This window comes from Rhinolophus sinicus, chromosome X (genome assembly GCF_036562045.2).
Source record: "Rhinolophus sinicus isolate RSC01 chromosome X, ASM3656204v1, whole genome shotgun sequence".
NCBI lineage: Eukaryota > Metazoa > Chordata > Mammalia > Chiroptera > Rhinolophidae > Rhinolophus > Rhinolophus sinicus.
In genome coordinates, this window is record NC_133768.1 from 97757267 (window position 1) to 97780399 (window position 23133).

General features: G+C 41.4%; 1 protein-coding gene across 6 annotated transcripts in view; it reads left to right on the forward strand.

The window, feature by feature from the left end:
• The first annotated feature begins 319 nt into the window (after positions 1 to 319).
• FHL1 (four and a half LIM domains 1) overlaps positions 320 to 23133 on the forward strand; it is a 59532-nt gene continuing 36718 nt past the window's right edge. For 2 of the 6 annotated variants that reach the window (XM_019714673.2, XM_074324130.1), the window contains exons 1-2: positions 415 to 554; positions 20800 to 20869. The gene's annotated coding sequence lies outside the window, so the exon portion shown is untranslated. Of the gene's footprint in view, positions 779 to 20559; positions 20583 to 20799; positions 20870 to 23133 lie in introns of those variants that run through there. The other 4 variants (XM_019714676.2, XM_074324128.1, XM_074324125.1 and 1 more) reach the window with 4 other exon arrangements.

Consider the following 23133-nt stretch of genomic DNA (forward strand, 5'->3'; position numbering starts at 1 on the left):
ACCGCCTGCAGTGACTCGTGACTCCCCGCCGGGCTCGAAGGCTGCGGCGCGAGGGATGAGGGCCCCCGGCGCCCCCAGCCCGCCCACCTCTCCAGGCCCTCTGGAGAAGCGCTCGCCACCGCCTCCCCGCAGCCACCTTCACCGCGCGCCCGCGCCTTGCAGGCAGCGCCGCCGCTCCCGAGACGGGGGCACATGGGAGCGCAGGGTGCGTGGCGCTCCCTCCCCTAGCTCCCTGCCACACCGGCCCCCGTGCGCGCGCCCCACATCGCAGCCCCGCGGGCAGAGCCCCGCCTGGCGCGCGCCCGCCCCGCCCCGCCCCGCCCCGGGCCAGCCGCGCCCGCGCCCGCCCCCGCGCGCGCTCTCTCCCCTCCCCGCCCCCCGCGCGCGCCCCTCCTCTCACGCCCCTCCCGCGCCCTACATCTTGCGCCCGGCCGAGGGGGCTCAGTCCGCCACTGCCGCCGCCACCGCTGTCGCCACCGCCACCGCCGCGTCTCGGTGTCGGTGCAGGCAGCGGCCGCCGCCAGGACAGCTGCGCTGCCGAGCATCCCCAGGCAGTAAGCCCGCTTTCTCTCCGCGTGTGCGTCCGTGTATGCCTCCCGCCAGCGGGATCCCCCGGGATCCGCTGCCCTCCTGCCCTGCCGCCACCGCCGCCACCGCCAGTCGGGGCTATCTGGCCTTCTGCTGCCGGCTACCTGCGGCCTCGGGCCTCGGCCGCTGGCCAGGGGTGGGGACTGGGGCCGCACCGGGCTGCGGGACGCCGACTGGGGGGTCCCCTCTGGTGCGTGCCTCGGTCTCCCTGGGCTTTCGCTAAGGGGGTGGCGGGCATTGGGGATGGCGAGCTACTGGGGAGGGAGCGGGAGCGAAAGAGGGTCTCTCCATGTTTGCTTCAGCAGAATGGTGGGGAGGGAGGAGGGAGGGAAGGGGGGGTCCTTGGTTTTCTCACCCAGGATGGCGGGCAGTGGGGGTGGGGCGAGGTGGGGGCCCCTCTTGGTTTTCTCCACAAAGATAGCTAGCAGGGTTGTGGGGAGCGGGTGAAGATGAAGCGGGCGCCTCTCTTTGCTTTTCTCAAGGATGGAGGGGGTTGGGGAGGTAAAGAGGGGGGACCTGCCTTGGTTTGCCCAACGAGGGTGGCGGGGGTGGGGATGCGAGGGAGTGGAGGTGAGGGGCTCGCCTGGATTTTTTTCACGGGGGATGCTGGAGGAGTGGGGGGTGCAGAGGGAGAATGAAGAGGGTGAAGAGCCCAGTGTGCTGCTCCCTAATGGGATGGCGCGAGGGGGGGTATTGGCAAATGAGGGTGGGGGAGTGGGGGATTTCAGCTCCAGCGTGGAACCTTGAAAAGCAAGAGGAACGTTCTATCACACGGGTTGAGCCTTAGAAGGTGGATTTTCAAAACTGCAGGGTGTGACCTTCCGTCTCAAAAAGCGTGAAATCTCTACAAGGTGCCGTCTGTTCTAGGCTCTGGGAGAGCGCTTTCTGCTTTCGAAGTTTCTCTCCCATTCCTCGCGGCTTCCTGTCGTCCAGGACTAGTTAGACATTTGGAAATTAGCAAGGCAAGACTGTGTTTCGGGTTCAGTGCTATATTATTTTCTGCATTTGGGACTGTGCGAGTTTCTCGGGGTTGTTTTGATTGCCCTTTACAATGAAAACCCTGTACCAGGGAGACCCCTTGGGAACAGAAGAGAACAAGGTTTATTAAGGGGACTCCAGGTTTGGTTTTTCTTTTTTCTTTTTTTAATTAATTTTCTGGAGGGCAAGAGATCCGTCGTTGTAGCATTTTGCCTGCCTTTTAAAAGAGGTAGAAATAGAATAAACGTATGTCTTTGCTGGAAGTCCCCTATATTCATTTAAATTATTCTGTCGGGATTATCTGAGCCCCCTTTGATTTGAATTTGGAATAGATCCAGTTTTCCTAATTGGAGCCATCATTTTGTAATTGCCTGTAATTCTTCTCTGGGTTATCAAATCTATGGCAAGCTTATAGAGCAGCAGGAATAATTTTTTTCTGTTATCTTGATTAAGACAGTTTTAATGTAAGTTTTATGTTGTTCCTTGGAAATGTGAACATTTGTAGAATAGCATAAGTTTAAATTATGGGCCCCTTGGAATTTTGCAAAGCCTTTCCCACCCAGCTTCTGTTCTCCCGGAACAGAGCCCTCCCCATTTTTTACACTGAAGAAGCAAGGGCTTCTGGGATGGTAGCTTTGCCTTTGGAAACTCATGCTCTTATTTGTTTAGGAAGAATACATATTAAAGAGCCAATAGGCCTTTAATGTGGTGAGGCACGGTACGTGCTTTCCCATTCTGGTTACATAAGGTTCCAATCTAGTCTTTACCTTCAGTCTTTAAAAATGTTTATTTAACATTTTTAAGAGCAAATAAAATCTTTATGCAACAGGAAATTGGTCAGATAGGCCATGATTTGTACAAACCACCTCCCAATAAGTATATAGTCTAATACTACCATATAGGTTCTGTAGCCATATCTGGTTTTTGAAATTCTAATTTACCATTCCCACATTGAATTTTTGGAGAAGGAAAGCGGGTTTTTTCCCAACCAAGTCTAGATTTTTGAGTGAAACATTAAAAAACACTGTATAAGATTTCAGTTGGTAAAATTCCTTTTGTATCATACCCAGTATATTGGAGCTAACTTAATAAGTATCAAACTAATGGACCACTTAACTAAGATAATTACTTTGTTTCCTGGAAATGCTACACTGGAAATGTTAAGTGGAAATAGAGGTTTTGGTCTCAAAGATTGATGAAAACACATTTAAATAAACACCATTATATGCACCATTTCTAATGTTAATGTGATATACGTTCTATGCATATGCAACAATCTAAAATTAGTGCAGTTGACCCTGGAACAACACAGGTTTGAACTGCAGGGGTTCTACTTAAATACGTGGATTGGTTTTTTCAATAAATACCTGCACTGTTTTCCATCTGCCCATCTGCCATTGGGAGTCTGCAGATGTGGAGGGCCGACTGTATGCATTGATCTATGTTATCTTATATAGGAGCCTTGAGCTTCTGCGGATTTGGGTATTTGTGGGGGTGCTGGAATCAATTCCCCCATACCCAGGAACAATTTAAGTCTTTAGGGAGTCAGAAGTTACATGTGGAGTTTCTGACTGCACAGAGCTCAGCACTCATGATCCGTGGGTTGTTCAAAGGTCAACTGTACATTTAAAAATATAATGTAAGTCTAATTTTTTTTTCTCTTATGAGTAGAACGCTGAGAGAAGTAAAATCTTTTGAGAAGAGAAGCATGTTGATAGGTGGTGGGCCTCAAGTTTCTGTAGACAAAAGAGTAAATGGAGTGTCTTTCACCCAGCTTTTTGAGAACCTTTTGTTTGCCCTTGCGGGACTGGAGGGGAAAAAAAGATGAAGACATTTCAGAAATTAATATATGATCAAATATCTTTCTAAGTACCCTTAAAGATTTTGCTAGCATCCATTTCTAAAGTAATTTGTAAATCAAGACTTTTGTGTAAGAAATTGACCCTCACCCTTAAAGTTTTGACATTAAAAAAATCAGTTTGGTGAAGGAATGGAAGTTAACCTTTTGAGACTGATCCCTGTTTTCCAGCCCTCCACTTCCCGGTTCCCTGCTTCCCCACACCCCTCCCTTTTTCCCCTCCGGTGCCAGCAACATTGGCTTTTATAACCTTGTGGGAGTTGAACAAATGTTGGCACTGGCTTGAACTTGAAGCCTTATCTATTTGGCTGCTTTCCCCAACTTGCCTACAAAATTGTTTTTGGTTAATTCAACTTCCCAGTTGTTTGGATTTGGGGTAAAAGGGAGTAGGCTGTAATTATTTTCTCTTAAAAGATCTTTTCTTTCAGCTACTGTTGGACCAGAGCAAAGAAAGTTTCTCTTTTCTTGTTTTGTCAATGGAGTACTTAATTAAGCACAATATACAACCATACATTTATTCAACAAACATTTTACTGAGTTACCGACCACCTCTGTCGGAGGCTCTGTGCTAGGTGCAGGGGTACACAGTGGATAAGAAATGACTCCTCTCTTGTGGTGCAATTATTAAATGAAAGATAGACAATGAATTTGCTGTGAATAATCAAGAGTTGTCTGGTCTCCTTTGGACAGTAACATAGCACTTTATATACATTAACCATGCTTCAGCCATGCAAACAGTGGAGTCATTGGTTTCCAGGGAGTTATTCACTGCATAAATTTTATCTCACCTCCCCAAGTAAGACATACTTTTCATTTGGAGTAAAAATGTGGTTCATCAGTCGTCTTAAGGTCCGTGGCCTTTTTTTAAAAAAAGATAAGCCTTATGGGGGTGGCCGGTTAGCTCAGTTGGTTAGAGCATGGTGCTGGTAGCGCCAAGGTTGCCTGTTCGATCCCCGCATGGGCCACTGTGAGCTACGCCCTCCTTCAAAAAAAAAAAAGAAAGAAAAAAAAAAGATAAGCTTTATATAAAATAAAGTGAACGTAGCAGATTTCTTGATATTTAAGTTCAGCGTTTTGTATCACTGTATAGTGAGAAGACAGCCAGACCAGCATTCCTTCCTGTGACTTAAAGAATCTTCTGACAGTTAATTGCCCCCCCCCCCCCGCCCCCGCAAAACAGTCTTTTTCTGTGGTAAGTTTTGAATTACGGATAATAAGGAATGGTGGAGGCCCGGAGGACGGATAATATTAAACAGTAGCTAGAGTAAACCTTCATCCTCCTGCAGGGCTACCTCCTGGGATCTTTGAGAATTCCCGTTTGTGGATGTTGCTAGACCAGTGGTTTTTAACTGGGGCAGTTTTGCCCCCAGGGGACATTGAACAGTGTCCAGAGACATTTTTGGCTGTCACACCTTGGGGCACCGGCATGCCACTGAGAGGCCAGGGATGCTGCTTTAACATTCAACAGCACATCGGGCAATCCCCACAACAAAGAATGACCTGACCTGAAAAGTTAATAGTTCTGAGGCTGATGTAATTTCCTCTACAAAATGCAATAAAACATAACTTCAGGAGAATAGAGAACAATGACAGTGTCTTGATGTGACTTGAGTAGTTGGCTGAGCTCACTTTACTAGTCTTAAAAGTGACTAGTTCCCATACATGGACCTGAATAATTAAAAGACCAATAACAGCTACCATTTATGGTAATTACTCTGTGCCAGGCACTTGTATGGGTGGTATATTTTCTTCATTTTATAAGTGAGGAGCTAAGCTCAGAAAGGTAAAGTAACTTGCCTTAGGTCTCACAGCTAGTCAAGGTTGGAAGTAGACATCAAAATTAAGATCGCCTTACTCTGCAGAAGTTCATGGTTTTAAACACAATGCCATACTGTCTCCCTTGTGGCATGCTCCATTCAAAATATTACTTAACAAAATTAAAATTACTACATGTCCTATATACCACTGAGCTTGCTTGAAAGTAATTAAAACCACAAATGTTAAGTGTGATCATGTTTGGAGTAAGTGACCCAGAAGTAGGGGGAGAAAGGGAACCAACATTATTTGAAGACCTATAATTCTAGACAATGCTCGAGTTGAATTTATACCCATATGTAATTTGATCCTCACAGCAACACTGAAAAGTAGTTATGGTGCACATCTCACCAAGGTTAGTTAAGTAACTTGTCTAAGATTGTACAACTAATAAGTGGCAGAGTTGGGATGTCAACTTAGTTCCCATGACTAAGCCATTGTCCCCTGCTCCTTGCTCTAAAGCTTGGGATTAATGAAGGGGATCAGTTGAGGGAGCCAGCTGCAGAGAGGTGAGTAAGTGGTCCTATATACAGTAATTTCACAGATAACGTGTTGTAGACAATGGATTATATTCAGGTAGAGAATGGAAAGGTGAATTACTGTACCTTCCTCAACTGATGAGAACGAAGTTCAACATGGACTTTGTTCTGGAGATCCACCCATACTGAGCCTGTCATTGTCATTTTGGAAAACTTCATTTTCTATCTTACTTGAATTTTTTAAAACACTTATTCAATAATCATTAAAGTGGAAGTTACCAAATTGTGTTTAGATCCTTTCTGCAGCTCACCTTCTACCTTCCCTAGGACTGTTGTATAGAACTTAGTAATGGCAGCATTTGGTTTTGTTGTCTTTTTATACAATTTAAACATTTGTTTTTGCTATGGAAGTTGTTTTATAAAAAAAGTCATCAAATTCATATGTGTTTTCCATATGGGGGGGTGTTTTGTTTTGACAGCTAAATATTTATTTTAACTTTCGATGTATTTTAGAGCATAAAAAGGAAAAATAAGAAACAGCCCATTAGCAATCATATTTTGTCTGGAAAACCTTTTTTGTGGGTAGAACAAGGACCTCATGTTTCATTTCACTTATTTTAAATTGGAACGGAATTTTAACCATGATTCTCAAGGGCCAGGATGCTGGGGGGGGGATAAATGTTATTTAGATAAAAATGCACATTTTGATTTCTACATAGGACGGTGAGGTGCAGATTCTGATTGTAATCATAATGTCATGATTCTGCCTACAGCAATCAGCCACTTGGGTAATTAGCCAGTGTATATGGGCACGGATTGTGATACTGCCTGATTTTGTACCCCCTCCCCACAATGATTTCAGAGTAGACTTCAGAGATCTGATCAAATTTGTAAAAATACACTAATCCTTTTGAAAATCTAATTTTTTAATGATAATAGTGGTACTTTTTCATTATAGAGAAATTCAGAAAATACAGAGATGCCTAAAGAAGAAATTAAAAATCAGTTATGATCCACCCAGAAATTGTGACATCTTATATTTCTTTTTAAAATACAGCAATTTTTTTAACTGGTGGACTCAAGTCCATTGCAGAATCTCCAATCTATAAATGTAGTCTAAGTTATTTTTTAAAAACTTTACCGGAAGATTTTCTGAATTATTGTTGCGTCTCTAGGTAGAAATCATGGTCATAAGGAGTGAAATGAGAACCTTGCCAGGGAGTTGGAAGACTATCCTGTGGCTTCCTCTTCATGGTCCCCTTAACATTTCTCCTCCTCAAGCTTCAGTGATAGAATCTTAGTGCTAGAAAAAGTTGTTGGTACCCACTCCCCTTCATTTTACAGATGAGGAAACGGAGGCTCAAAGAGGTCAAACACCTGACCCAAGGTCATATAATATGTTCATGTCGGAGGTCCAGTTTGACGTTTTAGGTCCTCCATAGTAGGTAAGTTTTTATTTCCTAAGTATGAACTTCTCACAGTCAAGAACTTTTTGTTGGCCTGTCCCTCAAAAGAACAAGCTTTTATGGTGGAAGTATATTAACTTCCCGCAAAGACCAAGTATTTCCTAACTTCAGAAAATGATGAAAATAGTTGTGAGCAGTACAGGAATTTTTCATATTATTTGCTTTATTGAAATTGAAGATTAGTGATGGGGAACCTCTTTTGTACATCTGGCACTCAGTTTATTTTCCCCTGGCCTATGGGGCAAGTACCAAGTACCAAGGCATATCAAACATGCCTGTAGTCACAGAAATGAAAAATAACTTTGTATGAGTCTTTATACCTAGTAGCCTGGAAGACCACAATTAGAGCTATTGCTGCACAAAATTATTTTTTTCCTTTATAAAATGAGATACCAGTTAAAATTGTGGGAAAGAAATTTTAAAGATTGCATCTGCTTCCAAACTTAGGTAGGAAGTTAACAAATTGTAACAAATGCTGGCAGTATGGTGTTACACACACACACACACACACACACACACACACACACACACGTTTTAATCTGGCACTTTTAAAAAATGAGTTCTTCAGCTTTCCTCCCTCTCTTTCCCTGCCCTCTTCATTTCTATTTGTAGCTGTGTGGTTCACTCTCTCTTTGTGTCTCCTTTGCCTGTGTGTGTATTTTCATTCTTAGGGTGACTCTTTTTTCAGTTCAGCAGACTCTGCTCACTTTCCTTTTTCAGGACTTTCAGTGTATCCACATCCTCAAGTTCACCTGCCGCTGTGTCTCCCCCTCACCCCATTTGCCAGTAGTTACCCCATCCTGGACTGGTTGAGGTCCATTTTTCAGCCTAGGATGGGCAGGGAAGCTGCTCTTTGGTGCAGGTGTGGGCTGAGAAGAGCTGGAGTCACTAGATACAGAAATGTCATTGATAGAATAGAATTAAAACTCTACCAGAGTTTAATAGGCTGCATATACACGTAAACCTGTGAACACGAAATCATTCCTTCTCTGCAGCTAGGGCCCCAGCAAAGGCTAACGCTACATGAAATAATGAATATGGATATTCATTGCCAAGGACCTACTATTTGAACAAATGAGCAAATTGTACCCTTGCCTAGGGGTGTGTTCTTAAGTAGTTTTTGAGCCTATTCCTTATTATTGCCTGCTAATGAGTGTGTGCATTGTCATTGAGCAACTAGCTCTTCCAGCTTCCTGTAGCACACTGTATGCCTCTTAGAAAATGGATTTTCCCCTGTATTTAATTAAACCAATGAGATTTGCTCATACTTCATTTTTGAACTACTGTAGGTATAAAATGCACAGATAGAAGATATGTGTGTACTTTTTTTTTTTTAATGCAGTGAAACGTTAAAAAAAATTCAAAATAAGTCTTTTTGGTCAGGACTTTACTGCTTATAAAATTTATATTTGATTTACCCACATAAAAACTCTCTGGATTTTATATATATTCTAAGACATAAAATGGTCCATCGCTACTCTAATTACAAAAATTTGTAATATCCACAAGGCTTTACGTTTACTTTTCAATAATAAGAAAATGATAGCTGAGAGTACAGAGGTTTTATCATCAAGGTTGTTTTGACAAGGATGGTACAAAACTAAATTTCTATGCTCCATTAACTAATAACTTTTGTCATTTACTTCAAGTTTTAGAGTGTGGATAAGGCTGCTTGACTCCTGTCAAACTTAAAATGTGTGATTTATGCGGAAGACATTAAGGATTGTTTTTTTCAGTGATTCTCTCAAGGTCTAGCTGTATACATCATTCTTGCCTGTGAAACTGATTACTTGTGTCTTGTCTGCCTATAAACATAATTATCTGGACTCTCAGGTGGCCAGGTGAACTGAAGTGACAGGTGTTCATTTCATATCACCAAGCCGTAGTAGTGGATTTAGACATTTGAATTAACAAAATTTTTTCAGCAGTTTCTAAGAAATACCCTGTAAATAATTGTAGTTTCAAGGACTTGAAATGATGAAGTCCTCAGCCAGGTAGCTTCTGGAAGCTAAGGAGACCACTGTTAAGTCCTTTGGCAAAGATTCTACCATCTCCAGATGCCAGGGTCAATTCAGGTTTTCAGATCCTAGGACTGTTCCCTTCTAGTCCACAAGAAGCTCTGCCTCTTTAAGGAAGGAACTGGGAAGGAATTTTCCAATGTAGTTAAGCACATCTAACCACACTAAGAAACCAAGTGGCCAAACCAATCAGAGGCGAAAGTTTGCGTCTATAGATGAAGCAGTCATCCTTTGTTAGAGCCACTTTTTTAACATCAACTTTTTTTCTCCACTTTATTAAAGAATAATTAACAAATATAACTATATATTTAAAGGGTACAATATGATTTGATATACATATACATTGTGGAATGATTATCAAGATAATTTAATATCAAGGTTATTGAATATTGTTTACATACAGTAAACTGTATCCCCTTAAGGCATATAATTTGATGAGTTTGGGCAGATGTATGAAACCATGAAACCACTGCCAAAATCAGGATGTAGAATATTTTTATCACTCCCGCAAAAGTTTCTTTAGGCCCCTTTTACAGTACGTTCTTCTCTGTGTCCATGTCCCCAGGCAACCACTGAGGTGCTTTTGTGTGAGGGCCACTTTCTAAACTTAGGTTTGAAAATTTGTGGACCCTTCTCTAGCCAGACCAGATTTATATCCAAAACACAATTTTCTTCTTCGTGTTTAAGATAATACTATCCAGATTGCCTAAAGATGAGTACTTAAGAATTTTGCATGCAAGTAAACTATAGCATCCTTATTAAATAGTCTCATTACATACTTGGATTGAAGGGAAATTACAGCCAAGACAGAAACAGTTCTGATAAAACAGAAAAGCAGTATTTGTTCTTCTGAAGTAGTTATAGTGAGATGTGAAATTCCTCAAGAACAGGACAGATAAAAAATTTGAATTTTACTTCATGTTTATTTGTAAAGTAAAAATAAAAAATGAGAATAAATATTACACACACACACACCTCCAGCTAATGTACTCGTATGTATATACTTATGCAGGAATTACCCTATCCCTTGAGCTTTCCAAAAATTTTGAAACAGATTTCAGAGAGAATTTTCTGTGCATAGGTGTATCATCTTTACGTACTTAAATGCGAAGCGAACTTTTAATATGCTAAATGTTACTTTCCCATTGGCATATTCAATTGAACAGTTATTAGGCAGTTTAAGGGCCACAGTATTGAGATGCAGTTTGCCCCTTCCTCACTCATCCCCTCAAAAAACTTCATGTCACTGTGCTTTATGTCTAGCTGGCTCTCTGTTCCATTGCTTTCGCTCTGTCTTGCATCCAGTCTGTATCTGCACTTCTGATTTCTACTGTCTTCCTTCCCCGATTTTCTTCCTCCTCTTTTCTGTCTTCTGATGCTACCCCTTACACTGCTCTGCTTTCTCGTGATACAGCTGTTTTTGTATAAACATCTCCAGACCGAGTCATCAATAGACTGACTAATTCCCCCATGTCAGATATCATCTTGCAGGCTGTTGTCTTACTCTTTGTTTTGTGATCCAATAATTTCTTCAGACTCCTTTCAAGTTTGGAGCCATGCTGGAGGTTTGAGAGTTGTGAACATTCGGTTTTCAGATAATCAGAGTCAAATATGTTTGCAGGGTTATGTTATAGACAGTTTTTGAAACTATGAATCATTAAAAAGAAATGAGTGATTTACATTATAACCCTGTGAAACTTCCTTTTCCAAAGCAAAAGCAATTAAAATTGTCTTGAGGTAAGGTGATTTATTGCTCCTCAGAATACACTGTAAGGATTTAATAAAAAAATCTTCAACATTTGTCAAAATCTATAGAATGCACAACACAAAGAGTGAACCCTAATGTAAACTATGGACTTTAGTTAATAATAATGTATCAGTATTGGCTCATCAGTTGTGACAAATATGCCACAGTAATACAAGATATTAATAATAGAGGAAACTGGGAGGGGTCTTTGAGGTATATGGAATCTGTACTTTCCTCTCAATTTTTCTGTAATCTAAAACTCCTAAAAATAAACAACTATAAATTTAAAAAAAAAAAGAAAACTTTGTACATTTGGGGTTCAGAAATACAAAGAATACATCAGGTACTTTTTATTATTAACTTGTAGATGAAAGTGCTTTGTTTGTTTTTAAGTATTAGTAGTATAAAAGAAGTGCTTCTCCATGAGTGACATAACTTGTGTCTTGGGTCCCCTGAAAAGTGAAAGCATGAGCTTCCCAAAGAGCTCCCCAGAACTGCTAACCACCATCTGGTTGCACAGTAGTTACTGGACTGGTTAGTGTTTAGTATTGGGTTGGGGCTTTGCCACCACTGGGGCATTGTGCCATCTTTGAGATGTAGTGGAGCCCCAGACTTGTCAAGTTCCCTGCCCTATAACCCACTGAGTCCTTTTTTGACCTTTGTGGTGTCACTAGCAACAGTGACATTTGGTAAACTCATGCCAACTCTGAGCCAATATCCAGGTCAGAGTTTGATTGCTTTGGGCCAAAGGCTGTTGCATGGCTTGTCGAAGCATTGACCTAACACTCAGTGTGTCGCCAGTAAAACTGTGTGAAAAGATTCGATTTTTAGGTCTTATTGTAAATGGTTTCTATAAATTGGAACTGGGTAATTATTATGAGCAACAACAAGTTATGTGTTGCTTTCTTGAGTTGGCTGTGAAACCGAACATTTTATGGTAGGCAGCAGTCAGTGCAGGGTCGGGGAGATTGGGTCTGAGAGGGACATTGAGATGTGAGGGAGACAAGCAAACGTGCTGACGTTAAAGTCACTGGAAGAGAAAAAACTGACAAAATATCAAGGATTAGAACATAGGTGAGAGTGATCACTCAAGGAATACGAGATGTCTTGGTTCACTGAATGTGTCTATCAATTCTGGGATTAGACCCAGGATGGAAAACTTCTACAGTTACCTGAAAAACATACTAATAAAAGGGGCAGTTGGTTATAGAGTTCACTTATTTAACCTATTAAAATTTATTTTGTATATCAGAAGTAATTTTTACATATGACTTATGTATACTCATTGTTACACCTGTTATTGCACAAATGTTTACGTATTTTTATTGGCTTCATTGCTTGCCTGATTGACTATCCTGTGCATGTGGTCCTACCTCTGTTGGAAGCAGCAGATTTTATCAGGGGGAAGGGGGAAGAGCGGGGACAGGAGTAACTCTTCCTCGAGTCACAATCTATGACGGAAGCTGGGGATTCCAGTTCTGTTGCCAAGATCCCAGGTTACTCTGTGCCAGTGGTGAACCAAATGGTGGCACAGCCAATACATTCCTGTGGTCACCTTCACAATTAATAACAAGTGCTGCAGCTGGCTTGATTGTACAGCAATTCTTGTCCATTGTAGAGATGGCAAAAGCATCAGTGATCAAATTGTACGGTATAGACAGTCTTAGTCAGTCATGAGGCCTAGCATGGTCATGCTCCTCCCAGTGAAGCTGCTGGAAGGTCTGGGGAGGTGTAGTAGCAATGGCATGCAAGGCAGGATGTGTGACAACATCGTCTTACCCCTTGCTGCTCACCCAGCTTCCTCTCACAGCCCTCTGGCTCCTCTTGGTCTCCCTCCCTCTCTAGCTCCTCTTTACCTGTAATTCAGTTACTTGTGGATTTTCTGTTAAGGAACAGGGAGGGCCTCACCACAAAGAAGCTGGGGACTGTTGGCCTAAGAGCAGTGTACTTTAGACTTCCCTGTCATATTTTCACTGCTGCACTGCTTTGTTAGGTGTAACACGGAACTTAGAGTACTTTGTAAGTGTCTTCTGACCCATAACTTGAAAGTTGAATTGTGTCACCTTATAAACTTATCATTCCTTCCACTTTTAAAACCCCTATAATTTGTCTTTATGTGTTTATTACTGACCCTATAGCAGATACGGGCAATGTGTGTGATGATGTGAAGGATTTACTCTGTGGCTAATTGATTGGAGCAGAGCTGCCCAATTGCCAGCACTGTGCTAAACCCAGCTTATAAAGTATGAGGCTGAGTACTTCATAAAATGAAATCTGCAAATGTTTATTGAGTGCTGACTCTATGTGCAAGGCACTTTGCTAGGCTTGCTAGCTGCTGTGGGGAATATTAAAATCAAAAGTGATCTCTTCAAGCAACGAATGTCCATTCTAATTGGAGAAGCTGTTAGAGATACATTAAAGATGTGGTGGAAAGAATATTGAACTGAGAGGGAGGTGGAGAGAGTTGGGAGTTTTGAATCCTAGCCCAAGTTCTGCCAATAAGCATCTGATCCCTTGGGAAAATCACTTCTCTCTGGGGTCTCGGTTTATAAAAAGGGAATTGGACTACATAATCTCTAAAACATTCTGAGGATTGGTTCATAAACAAATGTGTTAAAAAGCTAAAGTAACAGTACAAGGCAATAATAGAAGAGATTCCAGAAGATCGTACATTCCCTCTTGCCAAATGGTGCAGTAAGTCCTCAATTAATGTTGTCAATAGGTTCTGTGACTTTAAGAGAAATAACATAATAGCGAAACCAATTTTGCCATAGGCTAATTGATAGAAACAAGAGTTAGGTTCCTACAGCATCTCATCAATGTTATAAGGAAACAACGCTGAAAGAATGACATTATTCGAGAACCTGCTGTATGTGGTACATATGTTTATACTATATAGTTATACTAATTACGACTATAGACCACCAGTTCTCAAAGTAGGGTCCTTGGGCACCACCTGGGAGCTGTTAGAAATGCCAATTCATGGGCCCACCTCAGACCTACTGAATCAGAAACCCTAGGGGTACTGCCCAGCAATCTGTTTTAACAACCTCCTTGCTCGCAGGAGATTCTGATGCCCACTAGACTTTGACAACTACAGGCTATAGGAATTTGGGGCAGTGATTCTCAAACTTGGCTGCACATTAGATTCATCTGGGAGAACTTGGGGGGCACCCAGACATCACTAGTTGTTCTGGCTCCCCAGGTACAGCCAATTTGGGAATCACTGGTTTAGGGAAGGGTGGCATCAGCCACAGCACCTGTTATTCTCCAGTGGTGACAAACCTCAGAGGCATGGAGTCAACCAAAGCCAGAGTTGAGTATGGGGAAAGTGAAAAGTGGATTCGGATCTGATTGGAAGGCCATGAATTTCATGCTAGAAATTTGGCCTATCTAAGGGAAAGGGAATGATAACGTTTGAAAGGTTATTCTGACAGCTACGTGAAGAAGGGAGGGTGCATGTCCATAGTTGAGTCTGATGAAGTAGTCTAGGTGTGAAGTGGTAATGGGCCAAATTACAATTGTAGAAATGAGATTATATGGAAGAAAAAGTATGAAAGCTCTTTTGCAGGATACATGGAAAGGTTTGTGGTGGTTGTGGGACTGAGGGACAGTGTTAGAATGTCTTTGGCTCAGGAGTTCCTCTCAGACTTCTGAGACAGCATGTACACTCTCGATGCATCTGTCAGAATTCTCACATTTTATGGATCTGTACTCATTTTTAGTCCCCCCTTGCTTTGATTTAGGAGTTCTAATTGGGGGAACAGGTATTCCCCGGTGAGTGTATAAAAATGCAGAATTGTAGTCACCCAGAAAGCTACTCATGGTCATCATGGCAGGGGAAAAACCCTGTTTCTCTTAATGAAAGAATGCTTGGAGTTGTGGGAAAGTTGTAAACTTGGCAATGACTAATTCAAGCCTATCCGTCAATTAAGTGAATTTTTATTTTATCATTTGTTTTATTTGGGAGCTGTTGTAAACTGTCATTGAAAGGACATCAATCTCTGTGTTTTTAAAACAAAACAAAAATACCATTGAACATTAGGGCAAAGGACAAGAATTTCAAGGTTTTACCTTTTGACTTTAGCAAATATTTGCTGCTGCATTTTTCTTGCTGGAGTTTGCCATTCGATTTTTTTTTTTTTTGCATTTTTCCCATTTGTTCCTAATGCCTGATAATTTTAGCTTCCTCTGTTCTGTTGTTGATGGCTTTTTTTATTAAGTATTCTTAACATTTTATTAGTTTTTACTTTCTTTTCTTTGTTCTCATAAAGCTCATTAGCCAACAATTATGCAACAATATACACAGAAAATAGCTATAGTCTTTTTTATAAACCATTCACCCCCTCCACCCATTTCTCCTATCCCCTGCCTCTGGCAAGTACAAATCTGTTCTCTGTATCTATGAGCTTGGATTTTTTTTTTCCGTTGGGGAATATTGGGGAACAGTGTGCTTTTCCAGGACTCATCAGCTCCATGTCAAGTCATTGTTTTCAACCTAGTTGTGGGGGGCGCAGCTCAGCTGCAAGTCATGTTGTTTTCAATCTAGTTGTGGAGGGTGCAGCTCACTGGCCCATGTGGGAATCCTACCAGCAACTTTAGTGTTATGAGCACTGCGCTCTAACCACGGAGCAACTGGCTGCCCACTGGCGGCTCAGCTGAGTTTGGATTTTGTTGTTGTTTTGTTTTAGATTCCACATATAAGAAAGATCATATGGTATTTGTCTTTATGATGAATTTCACTTAGCATAATGCCCTCATAGTCCATCTATGATGTCGAAAATGGCAAGATTTCATCCATTTTTGTGGCTGAATAACATTGTGTGTGTGTGTGTGTGTGTGTGTGTGTGTGTGTGTGTGTGTGTGTGTGTACCACCTCTTCTTTATCCATTTATCCCTTGATGGATACTTAGGTTATTTCTGTATCTTGGCTATTGTAAATAATGCTTCAGTGAACATAGAGGTACATGTATCTTTTCAAGTTAGCATTTTCATTTTCTTTTGATAAATAAGTGCAATAGCTAGGTCATATGGTAGTTCTATTTTTAATTTTTTGAGCAACCTCTGTACCATTTTCCATAGCGGCTGCACCAGTCTGCATTCCCACCAACAGTGTATGAGGGTTCCTTTTTCTCCACAGCCTCTCCAACACTTGTTATTATTTGTCTTGTTGATGATAGCCATTCTAACTGGGGTGAGGTGATGTCATTGTGGTTTTCATTTGCATTTCATTGATGATGAGTGATGTTGAGCATCTTTTGATGTACCTGTTGGCCATTTGTATGTCTTTTTGAAAAAATGTCTGTTTAGACCTTTAACCCATTGTTTAAAATCAGATTAGTCCCCCCCTCCTTTTTTTGCCACTGAGTCATATGAGTTCTTCATATATTTTGGATATTAGCACTTTATCAGATACATGATTTGCAAATATTTTCTCCCATCCAGTAGGTTGCTTTTTCATTTTGTTGATGGTTTCCTTTGCTGTACAGAAGCCACTTATTTATTTTTGCTTTTGTTGCAAAAGTATTCTCAATGTTTTCATACTCCAGTCAAAAATAAGTATATTTTTATTTCTTATCCCCCCCTTATGACAAAAATTCTTTAAATTCGCATCCAGAAATGGCCCATAAAAAGTGCTCCATAGTGTTTAGTTGAGGCATGGTAGGGGCACTGCTCATCTTTCCACCTACCTTTAATGAGTTTATAGGTTGTGCCATATTCAGGAGGAAAGACATTTTATTTACTAATTTGGGAACCCATAAAAGCAAATTCAATATTTTAAAGAGTTACCTATATTCAGGTGCAAGGTTTTAGAATGGCTTACCATTCTCTAACTTTGGTAAAGCTGTGCACTTTTTAGTTTCTGAAGGAACTGTAAAAATCTAGGGGGAAATCTAGACTGATCACAACTTTTTCTTTTCTTTTTAAGGAGGGCACAGCTCACAGTGGCCCATGCGGGGATGGGTGGCTACCAGCACCACACTAACTAACTGAGCTACCTGGCCACCCCTGATCACAACTTTTTAAACATGTAGTATATCTAGTAGATACCTTTAAAATATATAACCTATCTTTCCCAAATCAAATAAGGGTAAACCTTTCTCTTCCAAATTGTGAAGAATATTATGATTATATCATATAAAATAAATGTAGAAACTTGTGCAGAGTAAATGATCTTCTAGACATAGTATAGAGTATATCACCAGATACACATCACCAGATAGAATGACACAGAATTATATTTTAGTTTATTTCTATAATGTAATATCCTGTTGGTTTTTGTTTATTAATTTAAGATATTGTTAAAGATTTGATTATTTTCCAGACCTTGATTATGTTGAAATTATTTTAAATGAGGCATCTTTCATCTAACCCATTTATTTATACCAATAAATTATTTTGCTGAATGAGAGCCAGTTTATCAGTTCTTCTGCTAAAAGAAATGAGCCAGTGGCATCTCATTTGTATTTATTACTGCATTTTATGGTAACATTTAAAATGTGTTTTGAATGGTGTCTATGCCAACGTTTCTGGCTACCATAGCAGTGTAAGCATTTGAATAAAAGAGGATAAATGAGAAGTCTATGCTGCAGCTGCCTGTTACCATTACAAGGGTACCTAATTAAGAAGATATTTGGGGTTCACCGCTCGTTGGTTTCTTAGGTAGGAGAGAATATTCTGAACAACATGATTAAGGAATGGTTACCATGACAATCACATTCAAAGAATTTAAAGGAGACAATGAATCTGTGGGGCTCATCCATTTTGATTGATTCAACCGTTCTTTTAGGCTCATTCAGATGGCTGCTGTCTCTGGATTTTAGTTTTCCACACAATTCACCCAATTGATTGGTGATTTGGGGATCATTTAAGCTTGGCTGACAGTAGTGATGGGGTCGCCAGTGTCTGTGACCACAATACTATTGTTAAATCTGAAGGAGAATGATTGTGTATGTTAAATGTCACAAGAACATAGCTACTGGCTTCTTCTGGAATCACACAAATGGTTTGTCTAATTTTTACTTAGTAATTCTGTCAGGGTGGGATGAGATTAACATGATTTATTTTAAAGCATGACTGACCCTACAGTGTTTGGGTTTTATTTTGGATTACTTCACTGTCATCACATTGCACCCAGTGTGTTTGGCTGCTGTTCTGTTTTTTTTTTTTTTCCTTTTCTTTGACTTGTGCAATATCATCAACACACTTTGTATTATGTCTGGTCAGAGGCACAGTTATACACTGCAGATTCAAAAGTATATACAACCCTACCTGCCATGAGTGACTTCCTCCTCCTCACTCCAACTAAATGTTAAGTGAGACACACTAGCACAGACAATAAAGTGGAACAGAGCTACAGAAGCTGTTAAAATCTCACTATGCATTGTTATCGTTCTTTGTGGTCTAGTTCTTGATGGTGAAATCACGAACTATGGAACCAAAGACTCCCCTGGCAGGAGCCCAAGTTGGACCCCAATGTGAGAGCTCTGCTTGCTCAGCCTTTGGGCCTTTCCCTCTTCTGCCCTCTGGAGGGTGTCACGGAGCATGACATGCAAGGACTTCCTCTGAAAGGGAGAGTCAGTCTTGGAAGACAAGTTCTCTGCCACCCCGCCTGGGCCGGGCAGGGTGGGGTAGGGGTGCTCAAAGCCTGAACTTGCAGAAGTGGGAAGCAGACAGTGATAAGGCAGGGAAGGTACTGGCAGGGTTGGGGTCTTAGGGAGGAAGGTATTCTGGTTCTTTAAGCAGAAAACCAGATTTCCTTCAAGTAGAGCCCAAGATGTATCAAATCCATCTCCAGGAAAAATCGATTCCAGAAGGGTGAGTAAAGTGAAATAGTATATTAAGGCTACAGTGTGATGGATTCACGTTTGAAGTTTAAGTTGGGTTGAATCTAAAGAGGGGTATATTTAGGCGAAGCATTTGTGGCAGCATAGGAAATAGTTATCCAAATTTGATAACATTTTTACTCTGCACCTGTTATAATTACAGTGCTAATTATATATCTGATATTCAGTAAGTACCTTTTATGTGTGAGTACTGTTAAGTGCTGTTACACGCACTGCCCTCTTGCCACCTTACAGCCTTACAGCCTCTTTGTGAGATAGGTGACCAGTATGAGGCAAAGAGAGGCTATACAGCTCATATGAGGTGGGACCACTATTTGAACCCAGGCAGTGTGGAGCCTTTTCTGTGAACAGCTGTACCATGCTGCATTCTCACCGCACCTGCAGGAAAGGGTGTGGTACCACCTTCAGGAAACAGTGAGTTCCATATGAGTGGGGTGTGGGTGATGAGCGATGAGACTGAGCAAAGACTTTTGTGTATAACTACCATGTTAAGTACTTGAAGATAGAAGAGAAATAGGGGATTTCTGTCCCTGCCACCAAGAAACATGAAGTCCTGTAGGACAAATGAAACATAACAGAAAACAAGTCATACATATTCATATGATAGGAAATGAAAATATTATCTCTCTTTAAGTATCAGTGGGAAGAGGACTAGAAGAGGTTCCTTTGAAGTCCGTCACTTTTCAAACATTCACTTTTGAAAGTTAGCTCTTCACCACTGGCACAAATTCACTTGCCTCTGGGCTTTTGACTTGACAGACAAAAACCCCATCTATGTAGACTTGTCCATTTTGAGTCCGGAAGAGTTATCTTCAATTATGGTAGCTGTCATTAAACTCTCTAAGCAGATGATCCCATTAACCTATTGAGCTAACTGGACCGGCTATTTATTTTCCAGTAGGTTAACATTTCTTAAATCTCTAACCACTGCTTGTTTGATGGTCAGCCTGGAAACGGTTGGTGGTGGGCAGGGGGGCAATTAAGAGCCTGGTTATAATCCTTGGTTTATGTTTCCCCTGTTTCATTTGGTAGATACTTGAGGAGAGCCTCCTGTGTGCCAGGTGCTGTTTTGGGCATGGGGCTAGAGCAGTGAACAGAACAGACGGGGCCTCCTCTCAGGGAGCTGTCTTTCTCTCAGGTTTTATTTGCTCGTGTACATTTCACAGTTGATATAAAAGTGCTTTCTGGTATGAGTTTCAGGATTTCACACATTGTGGATAATACAGTGATCACACTTCCTTTCTCCTTAGCCCCAGCCAGTCCTTTCTGAATAACGGGGGTTGGGGGAGGAGGGGTGCGGGTAATAATGGGTGTGAGCTATGCCTGTGGGGAGGACAGCGGGTCAGGGTGTACTGTCCCCGTGGTGATGAGAAAAGCACAGGGCACACCTGTTTCCTAGCGATGTGGAACCATCCTCACCTGGATGAGCCAGCCCACCAGCCTACATCCTAATCCTGCTGTTGATTGGAGATAACTTCAGTGGTCACAGGCACCTCATCTCCATGGCAACACCTCTAAATATTCCTCTGGTGACTTGTGCTCCACATTTTGTCTGGATCTCAGAGCCTCCTGTGGCAAAATATTCTAAAGATGTTAGAACGGGGGGGTGGGGCGAGAAGTCTCGACTAATAAATCTATTCTAAACGACTGAGTCATTTGTTTTGATTACCCGGGTGATTGCCAAATGTTAATTTAAAACCGAAATAGGCCATGAGCTCACTCTACTAACAATGCTGAGTGTTTGAGCTAATACAGCTTGATAATGAGGCGGCCAGATCCACTGCCGGTGAGAATGTTATATGATAAACAGACATTTGGGGAAATATGCAGAACATTTTGGCAGTTTTCCTTTAACTTTAAAGGGTTGTAAATACAAAGTAGAATGGGTTATCAGGAGCCATTTCAAAGGAAGTTGCCTTTTTTTTTTTTTTTTTTTAAGATTTTCCAACTTTTCTTCTGAAAGGGTAACTTTGCCTCTTGATTCTCATTTTTTCCTAACTTAGGCACATTGGAAGTTGACAACCATATCCAGCCCTTGCTGAACACATCCGTTCTCCACACATCCAGTGTGAGGTAAGTTTTACTAATTGCCACAAATTAATACACTGATCTCCAGCCTTCCAATTTGTGGTGTTAGGGTCGACATTGTACAAAGAGCTTTATTTGTACAGTAGATTTCAGAGGGTTCATTTTAATTGACTCAACCATTATGACTGCTTACCCTAAATATTAGCTTTGTGGGGAATGCCTTTTTGAGGGGAAAAAAGTATCATTTGCTTTTAATTTGGGGGCATGAAAAGTGAATGTGCCAAGCACAACAGAACTGCTAGAAGGTCTGCTTGCAAATAAAGATCTGTTCATGTCACAGCATGAACAGTAGGGAGCAGGAAAGCTGCATGGAGCAAATCCTGGGGTCGAGGGCGGAGACGCTTGCTGACAACTCGGAGGAGGTAGGACTGAACCAGTCAACTGTGAGCCAAGGAGCCGAGGTACAGGGTGCCGCTGTTAATCTGGTGATAGGAACGCCAAAAGACGCTTCCACTGGGTTGCACTGACGTGGGCCAGCCGATTTTTGTCTGTTTAGTGCTAAAGTTCAGAGCACTGCTGCACTGCTGTGAGAGCTTGATTGCCCAGCCCTGTCGTTTAACACACATTGGCTAGGCATCCTCTGTCCTGTTCCTTTAGCCACAGTGGCTTATGTCTACTCCAGGGTTACCCATTTATCTCTTTGAGAGATTGGGTGGGCATTCACCTTTGAAAATAATGAAAGGAGGGATCTCAAAGATGATTCATCAAGGCACAACGGAAGGGGCCCCAGTCTTTCTGTTTTCTGTGCCCCAGTCTCCATGCATTTACAAGAGGGCATGTAACATTTGCCTTCATGGGACCAGCCAGGATTTCCAGTTTCCTCCATCAACAGGTTTTTGTCTTCCCCTGCCGCCCTGCCCCGCCTCCATGCACAAGTCCCACATTCAGTGGAGGTCCTTTCATTTCAGTTAGGGTAGACGCTCGCTAGGTGGCGATAGTTGCCTTTGTTACACCTACCTGCGGCAGAATAATTCACAGATTTAAAAATGTATTACAGAGTTGTATACCTGGAACCTATGTAACTTTACTAACAATTGTCATCCCAATAAACTTTACTTAAAAAAATATATGTACTTAAATACCTAAACATGTTGAACCTTAAAGGGTTAATAAAAGTAGGACAGACTTTTTAGAAGTGTTTCATCTGAATTTGATCAATTTCATCAATTATGGTGGAGGTCAGGAGTCCTTCCCAGGGCCTGGGGCTTCACACTGGTGTGATGACAGAAGCTCCAACAGTTTCTCTCAGCTGCCAGAGATGGGTTCTTCCATCTTTGAGTCTAAGCCCTGGAATAGCTATCATCCTTGGGCTTTACCTAAAACAGGTGTTTTCAAACTTTTTTTTTTAATGATAGAAACCGGTTTTCAAATAAAATCTTAAGTCTAACCCCAATAGAGAACACCAAAGCAGAATTGCTTTGGCTCAAGTAGCAGGCTGTGACTCTCTCTCTCCCTCCTCTGAGGAGCCATTCCTAGGGCAGTTGGAAAGCACGGGGCTATGTCTAAAGAACAGAGATTTTTAGCTCTGAGCCCTTTCTTGGCTCTTATTTTTATTTTCCTGCAGGAACAGAGACTAGATTGTTTAAGGAGCTATACATAGGAGTAAAGGGTCCTCTCATCAACTTAGTTGGAAATGCTGGCCGGGTGAAACTTGGCCATTCACATGCAGTGTTTGTCCTCAGTCATTCGACAGCAATCTGCCACTCCGACAAGCTTCATCATTATCAAACTTCGATAGAAACTCTGTGTACAAGACCGTGTTCTTAAAACGGAACCTTTTAATTGAAGCTTTTCGAACACATATACGAAGTGGTTTGTGATATTAAGAATACCCCAATGACATCTTTAATTTGATCAGAACTTGAGTTTTCTTTTAGAGCACTGAGTTTCTCAGGTGAGTTATTAAATAGCATCTGTTAAATTCTGTTTCACCATGACAGAAATATATAGGATTGATGTAAAACAGTTCAACAGTCATACTGTAGTTAGTTGTACCTTGTGATCTTTCTTCCTTTCTTTCATTCATTCAGCCCTACGATGTACCAGGCCAGGAGTGTAGGAGTGAGCAAAACAAAAAGAATAATACATTTTGGTCTGATATATTCTTCAAATGTGGGACACCCCTAGATTATTTTCCCTTTTGCAGATGAGGAAACTGAAAATTGGTTTGCCTTTTTAAATAAAATTGCCCAGTATTGAGGAGACCAGTTGGAGTTCAGGGATGTAGTTCAGAATCCCTGTATCTCGTC